Raw genomic sequence first — 23,420 nt, forward strand, 5'->3', positions numbered from 1 at the left:
GATCACTAATGATTAAATGCAGAGTGGTGCATACAGAGCAAAAAGAGAAAGAAACAGTGCATCATGGGAACCCCCCAGCAGTCTACGTCTATAGCAGCATAACTAAGGGATGGTTCAGTGTCACCTGATCCAGCCCTAACTATAAGCTTTAGCAAAAAGGAAAGTTTTAAGCCTAATTTTAAAAGTAGAGAGGGTGTCTGTCTCCCTGATCTGAATTGGGAGCTGGTTCCACAGGAGAGGAGCCTGAAAGCTGAAGGCTCTGCCTCCCATTCTACTCTTACAAACCCTAGGAACTACAAGTAAGCCTGCAGTCTGAGAGCGAAGCGCTCTATTGGGGTGATATGGTACTACGAGGTCCCTAAGATAAGATGGGACCTGATTATTCAAAACCTTATAAGTAAGAAGAAGAATTTTAAATTCTATTCTAGAATTAACAGGAAGCCAATGAAGAGAGGCCAATATGGGTGAGATATGCTCTCTCCTTCTAGTCCCCGTCAGTACTCTAGCTGCAGCATTTTGAATTAACTGAAGGCTTTTTAGGGAACTTTAGGACAACCTGATAATAATGAATTACAATAGTCCAGCCTAGAGGAAATAAATGCATGAATTAGTTTTTCAGCATCACTCTGAGACAAGACCTTTCTGATTTTAGAGATATTGCATAAAAGCAAAAAAGCAGTCCTACATATTTGTTTAATATGCACTTTGAATGACTCCAAGATTTCTCACAGTATTACTAGAGGTCAGGGTAATGCCATCCACAGTAAGGATCTGGTTAGACACCATGTTTCTAAGATTTGTGGGGCCAAGTACAATAACTTCAGTTTTATCTGAGTTTAAAAGCAGGAAATTAGAGGTCATCCATGTCTTTATGTCTGTAAGACAATCCTGCAGTTTAGCTAATTGGTGTGTGTCCTCTGGCTTCATGGATAGATAAAGCTGGGTATCATCTGCGTAACAATGAAAATTTAAGCAATACCGTCTAATAATACTGCCTAAGGGAAGCATGTATAAAGTGAATAAAATTGGTCCTAGCACAGAACCTTGTGGAACTCCATAATTAACTTTAGTCTGTGAAGAAGATTCCCCATTTACATGAACAAATTGTAATCTATTAGACAAATATGATTCAAACCACCGCAGCGCAGTGCCTTTAATACCTATGGCATGCTCTAATCTCTGTAATAAAATTTTATGGTCAACAGTATCAAAAGCAGCACTGAGGTCTAACAGAACAAGCACAGAGATGAGTCCACTGTCCGAGGCCATAAGAAGATCATTTGTAACCTTCACTAATGCTGTTTCTGTACTATGATGAATTCTAAAACCTGACTGAAACTCTTCAAATAGACCATTCCTCTGCAGATGATCAGTTAGCTGTTTTACAACTACCCTTTCAAGAATTTTGAGAGAAAGGAAGGTTGGAGATTGGCCTATAATTAGCTAAGATAGCTGGGTCAAGTGATGGCTTTTTAGTAATGGTTTAATTACTGCCACCTTAAAAGCCTGTGGTACATAGCCAACTAACAAAGATAGATTGATCATATTTAAGATCGAAGCATTAAATAATGGTAGGGCTTCCTTGAGCAGCCTGGTAGGAATGGGGTCTAATAAACATGTTGATGGTTTGGATGAAGTAACTAATGAAAATAACTCAGACAGAACAATCGGAGAGAAAGAGTCTAACCAAATACCGGCATCACTGAAAGCAGCCAAAGATAATGATATGTCTTTGGGATGGTTATGAGTATTTTTTTCTCTAATAGTTAAAATTTTGTTAGCAAAGAAAGTCATGAAGTCATTACTAGTTAAAGTTAATGGAATACTCAGCTCAATAGAGCTCTGACTCTTTGTCAGCCTGGCTACAGTGCTGAAAAGAAACCTGGGGTTGTTCTTATTTTCTTCAATTAGTGATGAGTAGAAAGATGTCCTAGCTTTACGGAGGGCTTTTTTATAGAGCAACAGACTCTTTTTCCAGGCTAAGTGAAGATCTTCTAAGTTAGTGAGACGCCATTTCCTCTCCAACTTACGGGTTATCTGCTTTAAGCTACGAGTTTGTGAGTTATACCACGGAGTCAGGCACTTCTGATTTAAAGCTCTCTTTTTTAGAGGAGCTACAGCATCCAAAGTTGTCTTCAATGAGGATGTAAAACTATTGACGAGATACTCTATCTCACTTACAGAGTTTATGTAGCTACTCTGCACTGTGTTGGTATATGGCATTAGAGAACATAAAGAAGGAATCATATCCTTAAACCTAGTTACAGCGCTTTCTGAAAGACTTCTAGTGTAATGAAACTTATTCCCCACTGCTGGGTAGTCCATCAGAGTAAATGTAAATGTTATTAAGAAATGATCAGACAGAAGGGAGTTTTCAGGGAATACTGTTAAGTCTTCTATTTCCATACCATAAGTCAGAACAAGATCTAAGATATGATTAAAGTGGTGGGTGGACTCATTTACTTTTTGAGCAAAGCCAATAGAGTCTAATAATAGATTAAATGCAGTGTTGAGGCTGTCATTCTCAGCATCTGTGTGGATGTTAAAATCGCCCACTATAATTATCTTATCTGAGCTAAGCACTAAGTCAGACAAAAGGTCTGAAAATTCACAGCGAAACTCACAGTAACGACCAGGTGGACGATAGATAATAACAAATAAACTGGTTTTTGGGACTTCCAATTTGGATGGACAAGACTAAGAGTCAAGCTTTCAAATGAATTAAAGCTCTGTCTGGGTTTTGATTAATTAATAAGCTGGAATGGAAGATTGCTGCTAATTCCTCCGCCCCGGCCCGTGCTACGAGCATTCTGACAGTTAGTGTGACTCGGGGGTGTTGACTCATTTAAACTAACATATTCATCCTGCTGTAACCAGGTTTCTGTAAGGCAGAATAAATCAATATGTTGATCAATTATTATATCATTTACCAACAGGGACTTAGAAGAGAGAGACCTAATGTTTAATAGACCACATTTAACTGTTTAGTCTGTGGTGCAGTTGAAGGTGCTATATTATTTTTTCTTTTTGAATTTTTATGCTTAAATAGATTTTTGCTGGTTATTGGTAGTCTGGGAGCAGGCACCGTCTCTACGGGGATGGGGTAATGAGGGGATGGCAGGGGGAGAGAAGCTGCAGAGAGGTGTGTAAGACTACAACTCTGCTTCCTGGTCCCAACCCTGGATAGTCACGGTTTGGAGGATTTAAGAAAATTGGCCAGATTTCTAGAAATGAGAGCTGCTCCAACCAAAGTGGGATGGATGCCGTCTCTCCTAACAAGACCAGGTTTTCCCCAGAAGCTTTGCCAATTATCTATGAAGCCCACCTCATTTTTTGGACACCACTCAGACAGCCAGCAATTCAAGGAGAACATGCGGCTAAACATGTCACTCCCGGTCTGATTGGGGAGGGGCCCAGAGAAAACTACAGAGTCCGACATTGTTTTTGCAAAGTTTCACACCGATTTAATGTTAATTTTAGTGACCTCCGATTGGCGTAACCGGGTGTCATTACTGCCGACGTGAATTACAATCTTACCAAATTTATGCTTAGCCTTAGCCAGCAGTTTCAAATTTCCTTCAATGTCGCCTGCTCTGGCCCCCGGAAGACAATTGACTATGGTTGCTGGTGTTGCTAACTTCACATTTTGCAAAACAGAGTCGCCAATAACCAGAGTTTGATCCTCGGCGGGTGTGTCGTCGAGTGGGGAAAAATGGTTAGAGATGTGAACGGGTTGGCGGTGTACACAGGGCTTCTGTTTAGAACTACGCTTCCTCCTCACAGTCACCCAGTCAGCCTGCTTTCCCGGCTGCTCGGGATCTGCCAGGGGGTAACTAACGGCGGCTAAGCTACCTTGGTCCGCACCGACTACAGGGGCCTGGCTAGCTGTAGAATTTTCCACGGTGCGGAGCCGAGTCTCCAATTCGCCCAGCCTGGCCTCCAAAGCTACGAATAAGCTACACTTATTACAAGTACCGTTACTGCTAAAGGAGGCCGAGGAATAACTAAACATTTCACACCCAGAGCAGAAAAGTGCGGGAGAGACAGGAGAAGCCGCCATGCTAAATCGGCTAAGAGCTAGTAGCTACGCTAAGCTAGCGGATTCCTAAAAACACGCAAAGTGAATAATGTGTAAATAATTTAGAGGTGATTCAGCAGAAGGAGTGCTTTAGTTAAGGCACGTAAAGATTACACTGGGAAACAAATCGTAATCTAGATAACTAGATCAATCTAACTGCGCAGATTAAACAGCTAACAGATACAGAAAAACACCGCTGTGCTCCGGAACAGGAAGTGATACAATACCGCAGTGAGAGCCAACCACCAGTAGAGGCAAGCACATTATTACATATAACTTAATTTCTGTACTTATTTGTTTTGGTTTCTTTATATGTCTGGATTATTTGAGTTGTTACTGACATCTGGTTAAAATTTAATGTCAGTAGCACCTTTAGGAATACATTTACTTAGAAAACTAGTGATGTGTTAAATACTTATTTTACCTGCTGTAGATGATATTCTCTCACTAAGCAATTCCAAATTCAGTTGTGACACAGAATCAATATATCCCTCATAATTCCAAATTAAAGAGACTTCAGATTCCCCAACATGGGTCAACTCTCTGGATTTACAACTTGAAATTACACAGAATGGACAACTATGCACTCGATTCAAATCCAATTACATTTTTTCCATGAATCTGATTGGTTAATCGTGTGAGATTTCAGACCATAAAATATCGCGTAGATAGTGGCAAAATATTAAAACCGTTTTACATTTGATGTGTTACTCCGCCCCGACTGCGCTGCTGCAAAGGTGTCAACAAAGACACTGTCACCTGAGACTGACAGAAACTACAGCAGAGATGACGATTCTGAAATGAGTAAATTTGATGGATTTAACTGGACTGATTGATGGATTTACCCCACTGCAGATAACGAGATGCAGAAATCTGTGGGTCTGCTCACAGAATTTCCAGTTTGGCTAAGGTAAGCTTTGACGAGCCGACCACACCTTTTCACAACGATTTGCCGACTTAATTACTTACAGAAAAATAAACTCTGCAAACGATGGAATTGGATTACAATGGGAATAATCCTGTTGTGCCTGATGATTTGCAGACAATCATGCTGGATTCTGGTTGCAAATATCCATTTTAAAACTCAATTTGCGACTGTAAAATTCAGCATGAACGTCCGCAAACCATCAGACACAACAGGATTATTCCCTAATTATATGACAAACATGATGATTTTGATTTCCCTATTGTTAACTTCCCAATTTTATGCAGCAATACACCTGAATCACCAGCATATGGTGTGTTTATTTGTCAAATTATTAGATATGCTAAAGTCTGTTTTGAATATCAAAATTTTATTCAAAGAGGGCCTTTGCTTGTGAATAAATTAAACAAAGCTGTTCCACAAACAGTCTCCTCAAATCACTCAAAACGTTTTATGGTCCTCATTATGACTGACAATAAATATGATAAACATATATCAGAAAAAAAATTATGCAAGACAATTTCCATTCATATAGCAACATTCTTAGATTATAATTTTACATAACACCAGGCTTTTCCAATGGATTATCAATTTCGTATTTTGGACAGACAAATGTGCTCGGCCTGGTATTAAATAATGACATTGTTCCTGGCCATGCCTCCTGCAGAGAGCAGGAGACAGCAGAACAGAAGCAGTGTGACTTGCTGAAATGTTGGTGACTTATGGAAACAAACACGTATGCAAACGGCCACATATCAAGGCCAGCAAAATTATCATGTTCATCCTTAAGCCCCTTTCACACCGGGCTTGCATACAGTTGCGTTGTGATGCATATGAAGTATGCGGGAAAATTTTGCAGATTTGGCGTAGTCCCTGTGTATGATGGTGTATGGTTGCTTACAGTTGCATATGGTTGATTACTGTATGCGTACTGCCATGTATGTAGCTCTCACCACAATTTTCTGCCTCTCACAGTCCACTCCTGCCTACTTTTGGGGTTTTTGTTGGCATTGTGGAAATGTGCTCTGTTCTCAAAACGGTACATGACAAGCAAACGGCACCCATGTTTCCAGACGTACAGCGGGACACAAGCTGCTGCCTCGTCATGGCTTGTATAACATCAGATAACAAAGTTCAGAGTCCATTGTGTGTCAACACTCCCCACCGAAAAAGTAGAAAATATTGCCATTTAAACTCAAAAGCATACAACATCCCGTATCTTGTTTCAGCATTCTAAAGATAGTGAGACAGAGGGAGAAAGAGCAAGACAGAGAGAAAGAGTGCGACAGAGAGAGAGAGAGAGAGAGACAGAGAGTTCAAACGACCAGACAGTGACAGACAGCAAACAAAGTACAGACTGAGGGAGCACAGTGACAGACGGTAAACAAAGTACAGACTGAGGGAGCACAGTGCCAGACGGCAAACAACAACCAACCTGAGGGAGTATAGTGATAGACGGCAAACAACGGATCAGACTGAGGGCGCATTGTGACACATGACAAACAAAGTACAGACTGAGGGAGCACAGTGCCAGACCACAAACAACAACCAACCTGACGGAGCACAGTGACAGACGGCAAACACCGTACAGACTGAGGGAGCACAGTGCCAGATGGCAAAGAACAACCAGACTGAGGGCACACTGTGACTGATGGCAAGCAACGACCAGACTGAGGGAGCACAGTGACAGACGGCAAAGAACAACCAGACTGAGGGCACACTGTGACAGACGGCAAACAATGACCAACCTGAGGGAGCACAGTGACAGACGGCAAACAACATACAGACTGATGGAGCACAGTGCCAGATGGCAAACAACAACCAGACTGAGGGCACACTGTGACTGACGGCAAGCAACGACCAGACTGAGGGAGCACAGTGACAGAAGGCAAACAAAGTACAGACTGAGGGAGCACAGTGACAGACGGCAAACCGGATCAGACTGAGGGAGCACAATGACAGACGGCAAACAACGTACAGACTGAGGGAGCACAGTGACAGACGGCAAACAATGACCAGACTAAAGGAGTACAGTGACAGATGGCAAACAATGACCAGACTGAGGGAGCACAGTGCCAGTCGGCAAAGAACAACCACCTGAGGGAGCACAGTGACAAATGGCAAACAATGTTCAGACTGAGGGAGCACAGTGACAGATGGCCAACAATGATCAGACTGAGGGAGCACAGTGCCAGTCAGCAAACAAAGTACAGACTGAGGGTGCACAGTGCCAGACGGCAAAGAACAACCAACCTGAGGGCACACTGTGACTGACAGGAAGCAACGACCAGACTGAGGGAGCACAGTGACAGACGGAAAACAACAGATCAGACTGAGGGAGCACAGTGACATACGGCAAACAACATACAGACTGAGGTAGCACAGTGCCAGATGGCAAACAACAACCAGACTGAAGGCACACTGTGACTGACGGGAAGCAACTACCTGACTGAGAGAGCATAGTGACAGACAGCAAACAATGACCAGACTGAGGGAGCACAGTGACAGACAGCAAACAAAGTACAGACTGCTGGAGCACAGTGACAGACGGCAAACAACAACCAACCCGAGGGAGCATAGTGACAGACGGAAAACAACGGATCAGACTGAGGGAGCACAGTGACATACGGCAAACAACATACAGACTGAGGGAGCACAGTGACTGACGGGAAGCAACTACCTGACTGAGTGAGCATAGTGACAGACAGCAAACAATGACCAGACTGAGGGAGCACAGTGACAGATGGCAAACAAATTTCAGACTGAGGGAGCACAGTGACAGACAGCAAACAAACAGACTGAGGGCACACTGTGACAGTCAGCAAGAATGGGAAAAAACTCCACCGACAAAGCTTCAACAATTAGTGTCCTCAGTTCCCAAATGCAAATGCTGTAACACAGTGGTAAACATTCTACTGTCCCACCTTTTTTGAAATGTGTTGCAGCCCAACTGGAAACTGAACACTCTTTGAATGTTCATTGAACGTTTGCACGAACATCATGTGAATAAATGAGGACAGGTAATGTTTGTATGTGAACATTCAGTGAACATTTTACAAACATTCACAAATGTTCAGAACATGAAATGAACATTTGTAGAATGTTCGAATGCGAACATTACCTGTCCTCATTCTTTGTTCATATGATGTTCGTGCAATGTTCTTGCTCAATTTCCTACAGTTTTTATAAATTGTAGGTAATTGTAGGTATTGTAGGTCCCACAGTGCGCTGCAAGCCCCGCTGACTACTGTGTACTGCAGCTCAGCTGAAGAACACGCAATGCACGTGTTCATGCCCTCATGAGGTCCAGCCAATGTATGAGTGTGCAGCACAACCGGCGAAGCAGGCTCATGTCACTTTCACCACGTAAATTGTAGTACACATGACATGACAGAGAATGAGTGGAAATTAAATAAAACACATAAGGTGTAAACTCATTCGTCATCACTTTGCTCATGGGCTTTGCAGTGGACATGCAGCGTCTGTCAGCTGAGTGCTGACTAAGGATGGGTATCGAGAACCGGTTCCTTTTGGGTATCGTTAAGAAATGATTCAATCCACCGACAATCACCTTTTTGCTTAACGATTCCCTTATCGGTGCTTCAGAGTGGCCGTTGTTTTGGGGGGTGTTTGTCAGGAAAATGAGAATTTCTCTACATTGATTACAGACCCTGCAGCGGGTCTGTAATCAACTTTTCTGCAGCGCAGCTTTGCTTTGAACCATGAACCAATCGAAGCAGTGATTCGCAGATCAAAGCACTACTTCGATCTGGTGCTTCATTGATTCATTGTTTTATTTCGCTTTATCTTAATTTTCCCCGCTAAAACCGTAAAGAGCATATGTCTGTGAGTAATATTTACTGTTTTTTTGTTAAACCAACCTGTTATGGTCTTTTGAATCAGTTGATAGATTAGTATAGTATTTAATAACTTAAAAACGGGACAGATGCTAGTGTGTTAGCATGTCTATGGCGTTTTTAATGTTAAAGTTAGCATTAAGCTGTTCGCATATCAGCACGTTTGTGTGCATTTGTTTTCTGTATAATGGCTCAGCGTTCGTTGTCGTAAAAGAGTCAAATTGTATTTTTTTTATTCATACGAGGTCTATTAGAAAAATATCCGACCTTATTATTTTTTTCAAAAACCATATGGATTTGAATAATGTGTGATTGCGTCAGACAAGCTTCAACCCTTGTGCGCATGCGTGAGTTTTTCCACGCCTGTCGGTTGCGTCATTCGCCTGTGAGCAGGCTTTGAGTGAGGAGTGGTCCAGCCCCCTCGGCGGATTTTCATTGGCAGGAAATGGCAGAATGATTTGGGCTTTTTTCCATCAGACTTTTTTCAGAAACTGTTAGAGACTGGCAGCTGGAAACCATTTGAAAAATGTATCTGGCTTTCGGTGAAAATTTTACGGGCTTCACAGAGAATAAGGACTGTTACTACAGCTTTAAGGACAGCTTTAAGGACGCTCAGCGCACCGTGCTCCGTGCCGCCATCGAGAGCCAGAAATCACCGGATCATTTCTAAATGGATGGCTCTGTGGAGCCGGGACCATCGTGTGCCATTTCTCTGGTTATCACAAGAGCTGGACATCAACCATTTTCTGGCAGATTTCACTTTTAACAAGAGATTTTGTCATGGAAAGCCGAGCGGAGGCTTCGCGCGTCACGATGGATTCGCTACTGGAGCGAGACAAAACCACCTCCGTTTTGGTCTCACAGGACGGCTTTGAGATGGCGTTCAGACAGCTGTCGGTGGTTTTTCCATCGAGTGATTATCCGAGAAATTGTGGATGTGCCTGGACATGCCAGAACATGTCCTGTGAGGCTTCATCACGGCGTTGCTTTGCGCCATGCGGCACCGCCGCGACGCACGGAATTCCTCCGCACGTCTGTCTCAATGTGCCGAAAAAGTGCTCATGTCCACGTCTTTTCACAATTCCTGTGCTAGTCAGACGACGTCCCGGATAAAACACAGCGTCCAGTTTGGAAACATTGCACTGTTACAGGAGTTTTTGTCATGGAAAGAGGAGCGGAGGCTTCGCGCCGCATGGCGGACAGCAACGCCGTGATGAAGCCTCACGGGACATGTTCTGGCATGTCCAGGCACATCCACAATTTCTCGGATAATCACTCGATGGAAAAACCATCGACAGCTGTCTGAACGCCATCTCAAAGCCGTCCTGTGAGACCAAAACGGAGGTGGTTTTGTCTCGCTCCAGTAGCAAATCCATCGTGACGCGCGAAGCCTCCGCTCGGCTTTTCCATGACAAAATCTCTTGTTAAAAGTGAAATCTGCCGGAAAATGGTTGATGTCCAGCTCTTGTGATAACCAGAGAAATGGCACACGATGGTCCCAGCTCCACAGAGCCATCCGTTTAGAAATTATCTGGTGGTTTGTGGCTCTCGATGGCGGCACAGAGCGCGGCGCCGAGCGTCCTTAAAGCCGTCCTTAAAGCTGTAGTAACAGTCCTTATTCTCTTTTCTAATAGACCTCGTACATCTCAAAATAAATAACTGTTTCCTGTGAACACCCAGTGACTCTTACACCTCCACTTCATCCCTGTTTTATTTTAAGTTTAATGACAGTTTGTTTTGGTCAAACCATATTTTCAATTTGTTAATTTCTTCAGTGATTTCCTCCTGTCTCCTATCTGTCAAGTTAGAAAACTGCTGCATCCTAGTAAGAGCAGAATACTACTGGAATGAATTTGAATAAGGAAAGTTGTTTTTTTTTTTCTCACTAAAATGGATGCTGCACTCACTGCAGTTTATTGTCTGGAATAGTCCCAGATTGCATTTCAGAGCTTCTAGAATTCAAACATTTTCGTGCGGGAGGTGTTGGGGGGGATTTTGGGTTTCAGCTTTTTTAGTTTTTTTACCACTTTCATCCCTGAATATGTCAATCGTGAGTCACTTTTGTGCAGATTAAAGTCACTAACTGGGACTCCTGTCTTGTTGCAAGAAAGAAACGAGAATCGTCCTCCGTTCTGTTCACACAGCTCCAAACACTGCGCACCTCTCTGCAGAGTCATTTTAGGACAATAGAGTCCAGTTGGACTTAATGACTTCAAAGTGAAACACTGTTTAAATCAAATGACACCTCTTTCCAAACTTTGTAATATAAACAAACTACAATCGATCAAAACGTTTTTTCCTCCAAAAATGAGACGTCCTGCACTGACGTGCAGCAGCCGGCTGAGCTCAGCTCAGAGGTATGGAGAGACATTCATGCCAAAATGTCTGAAAGGAAATGCTTTTGACAAAAACTACAGATTTTATTTATGTCCAGAGATCAAGGATCCAGTGACCAATTTAAAATGTTGTTGACATAGAAAACCTGTAAAGCCTACTTTTAGTACACAGAAAATTCACAAGAGGTATTGATAAGGGAATCGATAAGGATAAGCGGAATTGATAATGGCATTGATATCGATAAAATCTTATCAATACCCATCCCTACTGCTGACTGACTGACAGCTGGACGTGACCGTGCACGCAAGGTGTTACATTACAGACACAGACATCAGGCAGATGATGGACAATAAAATAATAATGCATACATTAAATTAAAATCACAGAACAAAGCAACAGAGAGTGAGCCTTTTTTTATGTGACCTGACACGGTCCTCAGACAAAGGTGGGTGTGTCCCTGCGACGTGCAGCTGTTCAGATATCTGTGCTCGCAAGTCAAAGCTGGGGAACACCTGTAGGAGTTTGTGGTATATGACATCCCATGACTGTACCTTGAGGCACAGACGTCAGCATGCTGTCCTCTCATGGAAATAAATTAAAAGACGTTGCTTCAGCTGACTGCCGCGTCAGTGCACTGCAACACTGGTGAATATCGTGCCATGCAGGAAATCACCCCACGGGACGCTCCCACAAGGCGCGTGAATCTGCAGGATTTCCCCACATTGTAATAATTAAAACTAGGGAAATGAGTATCCGGGACAGATAAAGCATTTTTGACGAGTACGTGCATGATCCGAATAAAACTCATCAATATCTGTGCTCGTGCTGAAGGAAAATTCTCATTGGCTAACTGACTGTCTTCGCGCTCTGTGATTGGCCAGTCACACACAGCGCCCACCCCTCCCAACACAAACACATCTGTCTGTAGCTTCTCTCTCTCACACACACACACACACACACACACACACACACACACACACACACACACACACACACACACACACACACACACACACACACACACACACACACACACACACACACAGGATCTCTCTCTGTGCTTGATTTGATTCTACCTAAGTTTTCTTCAGCTCACCTCTTTTTTGGTTTGTATGATATTTAAAGTTAATTGGTGAACTTGTTTTGTATCGTATGAGATGCATTTGACAAGACAGAGCTGAAAACGACTCATGTTGCGTCGGTCACTGCCTCGACTCCGGCCGGGTATTTTTTATTTTTTTGGTGATATAAAAGTCAGTTGGAAAACTTTGCTTATACTGAGCGCGGTGCCTTTGAGAAGAATACAGTGAACAAGGCTGACATATTATTTCCCTGTTTGCCATCACTGGATGTTTGCATGAATCACCAAGTTCACACAGATCATTAAAAAATAAACAGTCTTACAGACCACTTACACACATACACACATATAGCTGAACACACAAAGTAGCCTGTATGAATATTATTACTGAATATGGCTGCATGTAGTATCTGACACTTTCTCACTGCAGGTTCATAAACATAAATTGGTCAGTCGAACAACCTCTCTCCCTCACACAGTCACTCAGTCACTCAGTCACACACACACACACACACACCTTAATCAATATTGTTTAACTTTGTGTGGGAAAAAATGCCAAGAATGTTAGGTAGCAAAAATAAATACAAATTGATCATAAAATTTAAAAAAAGGAAGCTGCGTTGAGTATGACAACTCTTGTTCATGAATACTTAGTTCATAATTTCCTACTAAATTGAATGTCATTTCTGAGGCTGCTCTGTTATTCATTCATACACTTAAGAATATTCATGTTCTGAGTGTATAAAAAAAACGTGTTCCATAAATAGTTCCTTTACTTTTGTGGTAAAAAAAAACATTGAATCTCAATTCTGAGGCTGTTCTGTAAATATTCATTAATAGAATTAAGAATATTCATGTTCTGAGTTCATAAAAACTTGTTCTGTAAATAGTTCTCTTTTGTGATCAAAAACATTGATTTGAATCTCAATTTTGAGGTTGTTCTGTAAATAGTTTCAAATAAACAAATACAGCAACGTCTGATAAATCCATATCAATTTGAGCAAAGTGATGACGAATGAGTTTACACCTTATGTGTTTTATTTAATTTCCAATACAAGCTTGGGACTCCCCCCAAGCTGGCAGCGGCATGACTACATGTTGCTGCAGCTACCATACACTCACATCGCCTCAATTCTGTGACAATTTGAGTGTGGACGTAATCTCGTTGTTAATGACAATGACAATAAATCTCATCCATCCATCCATTTCAGACTTAATGTACTGATTTAAGCCCCAACCATTTCAGGTTAAACCACGCCCACTACAAGTACAGATATGGATACAGATAATTTAGATGGTTGAACAGATACAGATACAGATAGTGGTGTACTCGCTTATCCCTAATTAAAACACATATCACATTTGCAGCGGATCACTGCGCGCTGGACATGCCATGTTGGCTGATGTGTTCATGATGCGAGAGAACGGCTCTTCATGAGACGGGAGCCGGCCGGCTCTTCATGAGACGGGAGCCGGCCGGCTCTTCATGAGACGAGCGCATCAAGTAATTCATGTAAAACATGAAAGGGTGAAGAGTGATCCACGTCATTTCAGTACTTCCTGGTGTACGTTATAACACGAATGAAGTATTATAAATTGTGGTGTTGTTTTAGTTTGCTGCTCCGCTGCTGTGTGCGCGACTTTCCACCTGCTCCAACTGTGTTCCGCACAAGACTTCCTCTCCCAACATTCATTCTGGCTCCGTCGAGCAGGAACAGTGCCAGGTGCAAAACATGGCGCCGCTTATGTGGAAGAAATGGAAACCAGCTGGTACATGTGGAACCACATCATGCCGCTTATGTGGAATAAATAAAAAAACAGCTGGTACCTGTGGGACCACATCATGTCGTTTATGTGGAATAATAATAATAATAATAAAAAACACACCACCTGGGATGCAAACTTGTGCCTTTCAAAACCTCTGATTCCCGGTCAGAGACTTTACCACTGAGCTACAGAGCTGTAGGAAGCTGCAGGAAGCTGCCTCATATCAGGAAGGACATGGAAGTATACCAAAAAAATTAAAATCCCACACCATATAAAAACACTGCATTTATTAAGCGAGCAATACAAATATGATCCGTCTGTTCCTCTGGTGATGACCCATGGTCACAGACATACAGTCATTAAACGACATAAATGAGAAGCAGTGTGCTCTGATGTCCACATCTACTGGTCAGGTGCGTCCAGTCAACCGTGCGCGTGTTCTGCCCGACACACGTGTCCTGTGGATGGTGCGCCACAGCACAGACACCGCATCATGTGGAGTAAAGCTCATGTGGATGACGCGATGGTCAGGTCGCCCGCTGCGTATTCTGATCTGATGGTCCGTTTCAACCTGGGGGGCTGTCAGTGTCCGCTCCATGTGTGTGCTCGCTTGCTGCAGCTTGTCGCCACCACGGCGATATATGTTTTTATTTATGTCCTCATAAATACAGCAATCAGACACACGACCCTCTCAGTGGACAGTTGTTTGTCTATGACTGTCCAAACACAGTAGGTGTTGTCCAGCTGGAATGTCCAGAATGACAGATCCCCACAGCTGCTTCTGTCGGAAGCCACGCCTCCCGTGAGTGGAGCGCACACACCCACGTGTCAGTGTGTGTGTTTGTAAAGTCACACTCGTGGGAAACAGACAAATTTCACAGCAGTACAACAGTGATTGTCTGCAGTCTGTTATCATGCTAAGAGTGCGACTGGCCACACATTTTCTAAGTGCCTTAACCGTGTAAGATGTTTGTGCGTTGCACCTGGAATATGGCCGACACCTGCCGCGAGAGGGTGCGATGGGTTCACACAGTGCACACTTTGTCTTTCAGGCACTTGTGTGCGCAAATAGTTGTAGGAACAGGTGTACGAGGCATTGGCGACAGGGACAACATTATACAGTTTGCACACGATTCCTGCGTCATGTGCACTAAGTGTGCACTTCGTCCAAACTTCGCATTATGTGTGAAGGGGCCCTTAGTTACATTATTTTACGTGTGTCAATTATTTTCCTTAGACTCAAACTGAACGTAAATTGCTACAACTTGATATAAGTTAATTAAAAATATAAAAGCCAAGATGATGGGTTGCATAAGTAATGGGCCCCTTTGGTATAATACTTGTAGATAATCAATTTTATTGCCAGTTTCTTCAGACAAGTCAGGGGATGGAAACATGAACATTTCCAAGTCACTGAATATGTCTTAAACTTTATTTACATCAGTTATCAAGAAATACAAACAGTATGAGGCTCCATGGTAAATCTGTGTGTAGACAGTTCTCAAAAACTGAGTGACTGTGCAAGAAGGAGAAGATAATTGTGATGATGTAATTCATGATGTCATGCACTGACTTTGTGTACTTCCAAAAAAAAAAAAAAAAAAAAAAATGACCATATAGTTCCTCAGTCCAGTGAAAAATCACATCAGAAATTTATCCAGCTTTTCATCCTAACAGCTCTTCATGCCTCCAGACAGCTTACAGCATAGTGGATTTGTCTGGTTGTGTTATAAGAATTAGCCACGTCAATTAACTCCTTCAAATCGTCGCCCACCAGCAAAACTCCACCATGTTTAGCTAAACGCCACACCCGGTTGTGTGAGCGTGCACGGTGGTTTGGGAGTGCAATAGCACATTTCATATAGCACCAAAATTGTACGCTAAAAAGAACTATTGCACAGTAAATGAAACACAACAGCAAATGGTATGAATAATCCATGTCACGTGACATACAAGCCACCAATCAAATGGCAAGGATCCACTCAGCCGTTATATAAAAGATGCTGTTATGATGTGTGACGTGAAAATCCACAGCGGCTGTCGGCAGCCTTATATTAGAGGTGGGCGGATCAATCCTAATATCGATAATATCAATACCAACGCTGGTATTGATATTGAATGATCCTCGTGCAAAAAAGATTGATACTCAAGCTTTTTTCTTTCCCACACGCACTGACTGCTGCACACGCAGATTCATCAAAGTCTACTCTCTGTCTGTAAGAGCAGCGCTGCGCTGTCACACAACACGGAGCAGCGCACCCTTGTATTGTGGTTTGTGAGCCCTCTACCTCAGGAGATTTTGTTTTAAATTGTGTTGAGTGATTTTTTTGAAAACAAAAATGTTGATTGTGATAATAAAGTATTTTGTTGTCACATACAATGTTTGGCAAAATTCTAGGTCTTTTGGATCCTTTGGATCTATGAAGCTTAAATATGAAAAAGTATCGGTATCTGTATCGATATTGGCAATACTGGGCCTGTATTTACTTGGTATCGGATCAATACCAAAATTCCCGGTATCGCCCACCTCTACCTTATATATTTAACAACATGTACACACCCACACTTACCCTTTTAAACGAGGAGAAAGTGACCCTGGCATGTTGCACTACTGAAGAGATGGTGTTTAAAAGAGTGGAAGAGGTCCACATCTGTATTCTGTCTTATTGTGTGTAATTTTTGTTTGGATTTATACAACCTGAGTACCTGTGGGGGTGTTAAAAGACATTTTTTATTTAGTGTACTCAGTTGTTATGATGAGAGGTGTGATTGTACTATGGTTTACTGAGGTACAGTATTTTGTTTTCGCCACTGTGAGGTGCACGTCTGTGGGCCAGGGGCTCTGACTTGTGTGTGTGTGTTTGGGTGTGTGTGTAAGTTCGGAGTTCATCCCGCCATGCCTGAAGAAAGTAATGAGGTCAAGCCCCCCTTAAATGAACATGCCAGAAAGGGCTAAAGAGTATCACTGCCTCCGTCAAGTTATTCCTGAGTTCAGTGCTGTGAAGCTGCAAAGCTCAACAAAACAATCTCATCAAATTTAGTTTTAGCCACTCGGTTAGTTCCTAATACAGCTGGAGCATGTTAGCATACTATGGAGCAGCCTAGAAGCAGTACACACAATCCGTAGGCCCTCTGAATACACCCAGATGATCTACTCCCACCAGAGTACACACAGCCAAACTGTCGATGTCCCACAATGCCGTTGAAGTCTGATAACGAAAGAAAAACAACTTCCTGGAAAAGCGATGCGTGTCATGCTGTGGAATATACAGATAAACATGAAGAGCAGTTTGTTTGCTGTGGGTCACGGCGTGGGTACACAGACCTGTGTCACTGCTAAAGATCCATGTCAATGGCAGCAGTGTCCTAAACTCTGTCCCTACACGCTGGCTTACTTCTAGAACCTCCTGTAGTAACACTGTTTTGTTTTGTTTTTTGCCAGCTGGAATCAGGTATTACAATCTGTGATACAGCACCACCCTCAGCCCAAGTGAGGAAGCACTATTGCACTGCTTCAGTAGTATTTCCTTTAATCCTGTTGATTTCAGCTCAACTGTCTCACTCCAGAGTTAAACCAGTGTTATGGCATTAGGTTCCGCCCCTGAAACTCTATTTGAACAGCCATGATAAAAAAAAAAAAACGCTGACTAATCAGTGCCTTTGGTGGAGGCCGCCCGGCCCATCCTGCATGCTGAGTCAGCTGTTGTATCATGACATGACTCATGCTGATCCGATCACATGCATGAAAAGGTCACGTCGCCCAGCAGCCGCTGTGAGGATCAGACACCAGCACCAAATATGGAGGCCGCGGTGTTCAGTGAAGGCAGGGAAGTGGAAAAATGGTGTTTAAAAAAAAAAAACAACAACAAGGAGACGAATGAGGGAAGCCAACAAAACAACCCTGAAGAAGTTATGGGCTTCTGTGCCTCCTTCTCTGCTCCGGTGTCAGTGGTGAGGCAAAATGCATAACTTGAGTGATGCACAATTTCTGCAGCTGCAGCCACAGCAGCCTTGAACTTTTTCAAGGTTGTCACAGTGTCTTGTTTTGTCTAGTGTCTAGTAGGGATGTCCCGATCCGATCACGTGATCGGAAATCGGGCCCGATCACGTGGTTTCAGACTTGATCGAAATCGGACGTTGCATCCCGATCAGGAATCCAATATAGATTTTATTCTCATTATTTTGATCAGCGCTATTTCAAGCTCATTATTGCAGATTAATGGGCCTTTCACGTGTCGGAAGCGTCAGAGGTGTCAAGAATCAGCATTATTTTCAGATGCATTGCTTTTTAGAGGCATCAGAAGCATCGCGTCAAAAGCTGAGCTAAAGTGACGCTTCTGACGGGAGCGCACATTGCCGCTTGTCGGCAGGCTGACGCGGTCAAAGTTCAACCCAATCTTTTTTTTTATTGAACAAAAGAAAAAAACATAAGTTCAACCAATCCAACTTTCGATGCTCTGAGCTGTGATGTAGCTTCGCACTGTCCAATAGGAACAACGTGTCGGGCCAAAACACGGAAGACTAGTGGCAGAAACCACTGATCTATACAAAACAGAAACGTGTCACAGGACTGCTCATTAATAGAGAAGTTTTCTGAAGAAAAATCCTTGGAAATGTTTTTTGTTGTTGTTGTTTGTTACCTCCAAATTTCTGATTACTGTTTAAAAAAAGTTTAGAACACTTGTAATTAATAAGTCCCTTCGGCTGCTCCCTTGTTTGCACTCGGGGTCGCCACAGCAAATCCAAGGTGGATCTGCATGTTGAATTGGCACAGGTTTTACGCCGGATGCCCTTCCTGATGCAACTCCACATTACATGGAGAAATGTGGCAATGTGGATTTGAACCCAGAACCTTCTGAACTGAAACCAAGCGCATTAACCACTTGGCCACCACCCCTGCCTTAGAACACTTGTAATTAAAATAGCTAAATCAATAAATGGTTCTTTAGAAACCTTTCATCTGTAAATTAAAACCACCTGTTATTTCAGATTAGATAATTTCTTGTTTAACATATGGAACCTTGGACATTTATTTTTAAACAAATAAAATAACATGGAAATTTGTACATTTTTTAAGTCTGGTAGATTATTACTTGATTGTTCAAGCTACCTCAAGGAGAAGTGCACTGTTTAAGTGATAAATAATAAAATAAGGTGATTAAAATGAAAATATTATATATTTAGCATTTGTTCATTGTTCATTAAGTTTTTTAAAGTATCGGATTGGGACTCGGTATCGGCAGATACTCAAAATCAGATGACTCGGAATCGGATCGGGACATCCCTAGTGTCTAGTCTAGTCTTGTTTTATCATGGTCATTCAGTTTTGAGAAGTCCCTCCTGCACACACAGCACCACTGTACTGTTTGCACCAATGTCAGTCAAGTCAGAGATGTGTTTGGTGACTTGGAAACGTTCATGTGATCATTCCCTTACTGGACTCATGAAAACTGGTTGTAAAAGTGACAAGCATCCTGTGTTATGCTGAAGGGGGCATGATTCATGCATGCCATCCTTTTGAATTTTACATTTTTGTTTGTCATGTTGTTGAGATTATTTTTACTTTGAGTTTGAAACAAGCCAGTTTTTTCTCTTTTTTTTCATTTCAAAGTTATGGAACAGCTCATGGGTTCATATTCTTTTTGCTGCCACTGTTTTTCATTTATTTCAGGGAGGTGCAGTAATGTAATTATTTCACATGTTGTCTAATATTTACAGCTTATCACATGGGAAAAGAAAGCTCAAAATAAATGACAGAGATGAGAGTGGCTATTCAATGAACACACGCATTATGAGAACCAGCAGAGTGGATTTGTCTCTGGATCATTCCATCTGAAATCACCAAAGGCTCCCAGGTCACCCCTCAGCCCTGTTTAGCCAATTTGATATGTTATTCCTGTTCCAAATTTACAGTGAAATACCAAATATTAGGTCTGTATCTTGAAGAGTTTCTTAATGTCTAAAGTTGATACAAACACCGTTTTCATAAAAAGTGAAACAAAAATCACTAAAATATCCTAGGGAAGTATCTTGAAAAATGTATAGGCCTAGGAAATTTTTGTATTTTGTCATGTTTTGCGAAAACTGTGTTTGCCCCAGCTTTAGGCATTAATTAATTAATTCACTTACTATAAGATTCACAGATGTGAAACTACACACCCTGGGCTTAATTTTTGTCTAATTTTGGACTTGCTACCATTTTCAGGCCTTCATGAAAAGCAGATCACACCAGATAGACCAAAACTGACTCAATTTTCCCACTCCACCAAATATTAGCCCTAAATACGTAAGCAGTTTCACATGTGTTAATCCTATAGCAAGTGAGTTATTAATGTCTAAAGTTGGTACAAAACACAGCTTTAGCAAAATGTGAACAATACACTAAAATTTGCTAGGGCTGTAAGGAAGCTTAGATTCAACACCACATTTGCTACACGTCATCTTGAGATATATAAGAATACATGGTAAAAATATGAATATGATGCCCAAATACCCACATTGTCATCTAGGGTGCAGAAAATGGGCATATTTAGAAGCTTGTTCAAAATGAGCAGATTTGTAACAAGAGCAACCAGAGATTTCTGACATCCACCAATCCAGATCTGGATCACCTCCTAAATTCAGTGGAGTCTTCCATGGCCTAATATCTATCTGTGGTGAAACTTTGGTGAGAATCTATGAAGTGGTTTTGACATAATCCTTCAAAGCCTATAGTAAGTGAAATCTTGATCCAGAATCTGGATCTGGATCACATAATGGGCTCTTCCATGGCCTAATATCTATCTGTGGTGAAAATTTTGTCAAAATCCGTGGAGTAGTTTTAACGTAATGTAAAAATAAACGCTGATGATTTTCTTACATCCTTGGAGGACGTAATGACTAGATTTTGCTCCAACTAACCCGATTTTTGAGTGTCTAGATATGCTCTAAAACATCATAAATCTTGGTGCAAAAAAAAATTAGACTGCTCCAGCTAGTGTATTTCTTTGAGTTTTCAGCAATCAGAAATATGGACAACATTTCAATCTTTGGGCTTACTACAATTTTCAAGTCTTTGTAGAAGCCAGATCCCACCAAAAGTTAGCGCAAACAGTTTCACACCTGTGAAGCAAACAGCAAGCTACTTATTAACACCTAAAGTAGCACCACTTGTACAAAATGTGAAAAATTCAACATTTCCTGGGGCTGTAACTGCTAAACTTTTCAAGATACAGACCTAATATCTGGCATTTCATCCTAACTTTGGAATGTGAGTGACATATCAAATGGACAGAAGAGGGCAGAGGAGTGACCTGGGAAATATTTTTAAAACTGGGTGATTTGGCTTGGGAACCTCTCTCCCGTCACTGTCTGTCTTCTGGTTCCTGTATAGGAATGGTCTTTGCAGCTGTTTGCACTTAGCGTGGAGGAGTGGCGCTCTGTGTGGAGCAGCGCTCTGTGCGGCAAAACAGGCAGTCCAACACGTCTCACACAAACACAAAACAAATGTGTTCTATCCCGCTGACTTTGGTCCTTTATGTTATCAGGTGCACGCAGCACTCTGTCCCTGTGACAGAGACTTGGGTTCAAAAGTAATTGGATTTGTAGTAATTGTCATGACAATTACTCTTTCAAGTAATTGGACTGTTTGAATTCCTGGAAAGTATTTGCCATCATAATTGATTACTTTTGAAAAGTTATTGTTGGAGTCATTACTTTTCAAAAGTAATGACTCCAACAATACAGTGTTGGAGTGTTTGATTCAGTGTTTCCACAACACCGAATAAAACATTTAGTGTTGTGGAAATATACCTGTCAATCAGCTGATGGCCCATTGTCATTGTTGTTGTTAGCACTGAACAAATGACACGGAGTTCAGGGTCCAAACGGGACCCGGATGAAATTCAACTCATCTTATTCTCCACAGAACATGAAACTGAGTCGAGTAACAAACTGGATCCAGGCAGGTCCAAAAGTAAGCTTATTTGAAATAATAGTGACACGTGTATATTTCTGTCTATTTCTTTTACATATCAAGGTGAATAATAAACAAGAACTATGTTACAATCACAATGTAAACGGTTGAAAACAGAAAAGTCATTGCAATTACTTCTAAAAGTAAGTGTATTTGGACACAGATACTTTTCTGATAACTCAATAGTAACTGTAGTTGATAAGTTTGTGTGTATCTGTAATCACTTGATGATGTTGTGGCTCTGATGTGAGCCGCCTCACCGCCTGAGGACAACACGCGGCACCACAAAAAATACTTTGAAAACAAATGAGTCGAACGTGAGGTGGCGCGCGGTGACGGAGTCACGGCCGCTGCACTGTCCTCTCTCCAGATCCAGACCAGTTGTTTGATCTGGATCTGTTTGACAGGCAGGCAGGTCAGAGGTCAAGGAAACAGTTCCTGTGATCTGGACCTCAGTCTGCAGTCCCAACAATGGTCAGCCATGTCTCCATGACTGCGCCTGTAAATTCTCTGCAGCTCCTGAAGCTGCTTTCAGGGACACTGACAGACTCTCTGCGTCTCCACACAGGTTCACCATCTTCAGAGCACTCGGATCATTTTCTCTTCAGCCACAACCAAACTTAAATTTCTCACACAGGCAGCACGCCATCCTTACGTCCACAGACATCACCCACCTTCAAACTGTCCCGCTGTCGGAGGAGCTGCAGACTGGTCTCCCTGCTGCGGACTAAAAGCCTAAGTTCTGTCTCCGCAGCTGCTCACTCTTTGTTTGCTCTTCTTTGCAGTCACACCCAGTCCGGCCACAGGTACTTGGACAGGTTTTTTCCAGCCCTCCAGGAAGTAAAGGTCGGCTAACGGATTGACACAACAAACACTCCAGCTTGTTTTCCCTTCAACCCTGAAGGGATCTAGTGTTTGCACTCTGTTCCTGACACAGAACAAAAGACTAAGCTCAGCCCTGGAAACCCAAGCCAGCCAGGCCTCCAGCAGGACAAAGACAACAGTAAAACATGTGGAGAAGATCCAGTAAAACAACCCACAGGAAACCTCAGCACCCAACTAAAAAAAAACAGAACAAAGAACCTGAAACATGTCCACAGTGTCCACGCTACTCAGCAACCAACAACACTGAACAGGACAACAAACATGGAAACACAAACAGAACAGTGAAGAAGCGTCCTGTGGCCCGACGGGGAAAAGAGTTCACCTTCATTAAACCCTGAGCCGGGAGCTACAGTCACCACTGGACACTGTCCACACATATGGACAACAGTGGAAAGACCACCTCGTGACCCTGAACCCCTTAAATGTAGCAGCTGTGGAAGCCTCAGTATGCAGCTACCAGCACATGGTGTCTGATTGCACTGACCTCAGAGACCCAGTACCTCCACCAGCAGAGTCACACAGTACGTCCCGTGACC

The 23,420-nt window shown here is 42.4% G+C and overlaps 1 protein-coding gene across 1 annotated transcript in view; it reads right to left on the reverse strand.

Moving 5' to 3' along the window:
- cers3a (ceramide synthase 3a) overlaps window positions 1-23,076 on the reverse strand; it is a 142,893-nt gene extending 119,817 nt beyond the window's left edge. The window contains exon 1 of the mRNA XM_034184259.1: window positions 22,674-23,076. The gene's annotated coding sequence lies outside the window, so the exon portion shown is untranslated. The remainder of the gene's footprint in view (window positions 1-22,673) is intronic.
- Window positions 23,077-23,420: the final 344 nt, after the last annotated feature.

This window comes from Thalassophryne amazonica, chromosome 2 (assembly GCF_902500255.1).
Source record: "Thalassophryne amazonica chromosome 2, fThaAma1.1, whole genome shotgun sequence".
Taxonomy (NCBI): domain Eukaryota; kingdom Metazoa; phylum Chordata; class Actinopteri; order Batrachoidiformes; family Batrachoididae; genus Thalassophryne; species Thalassophryne amazonica.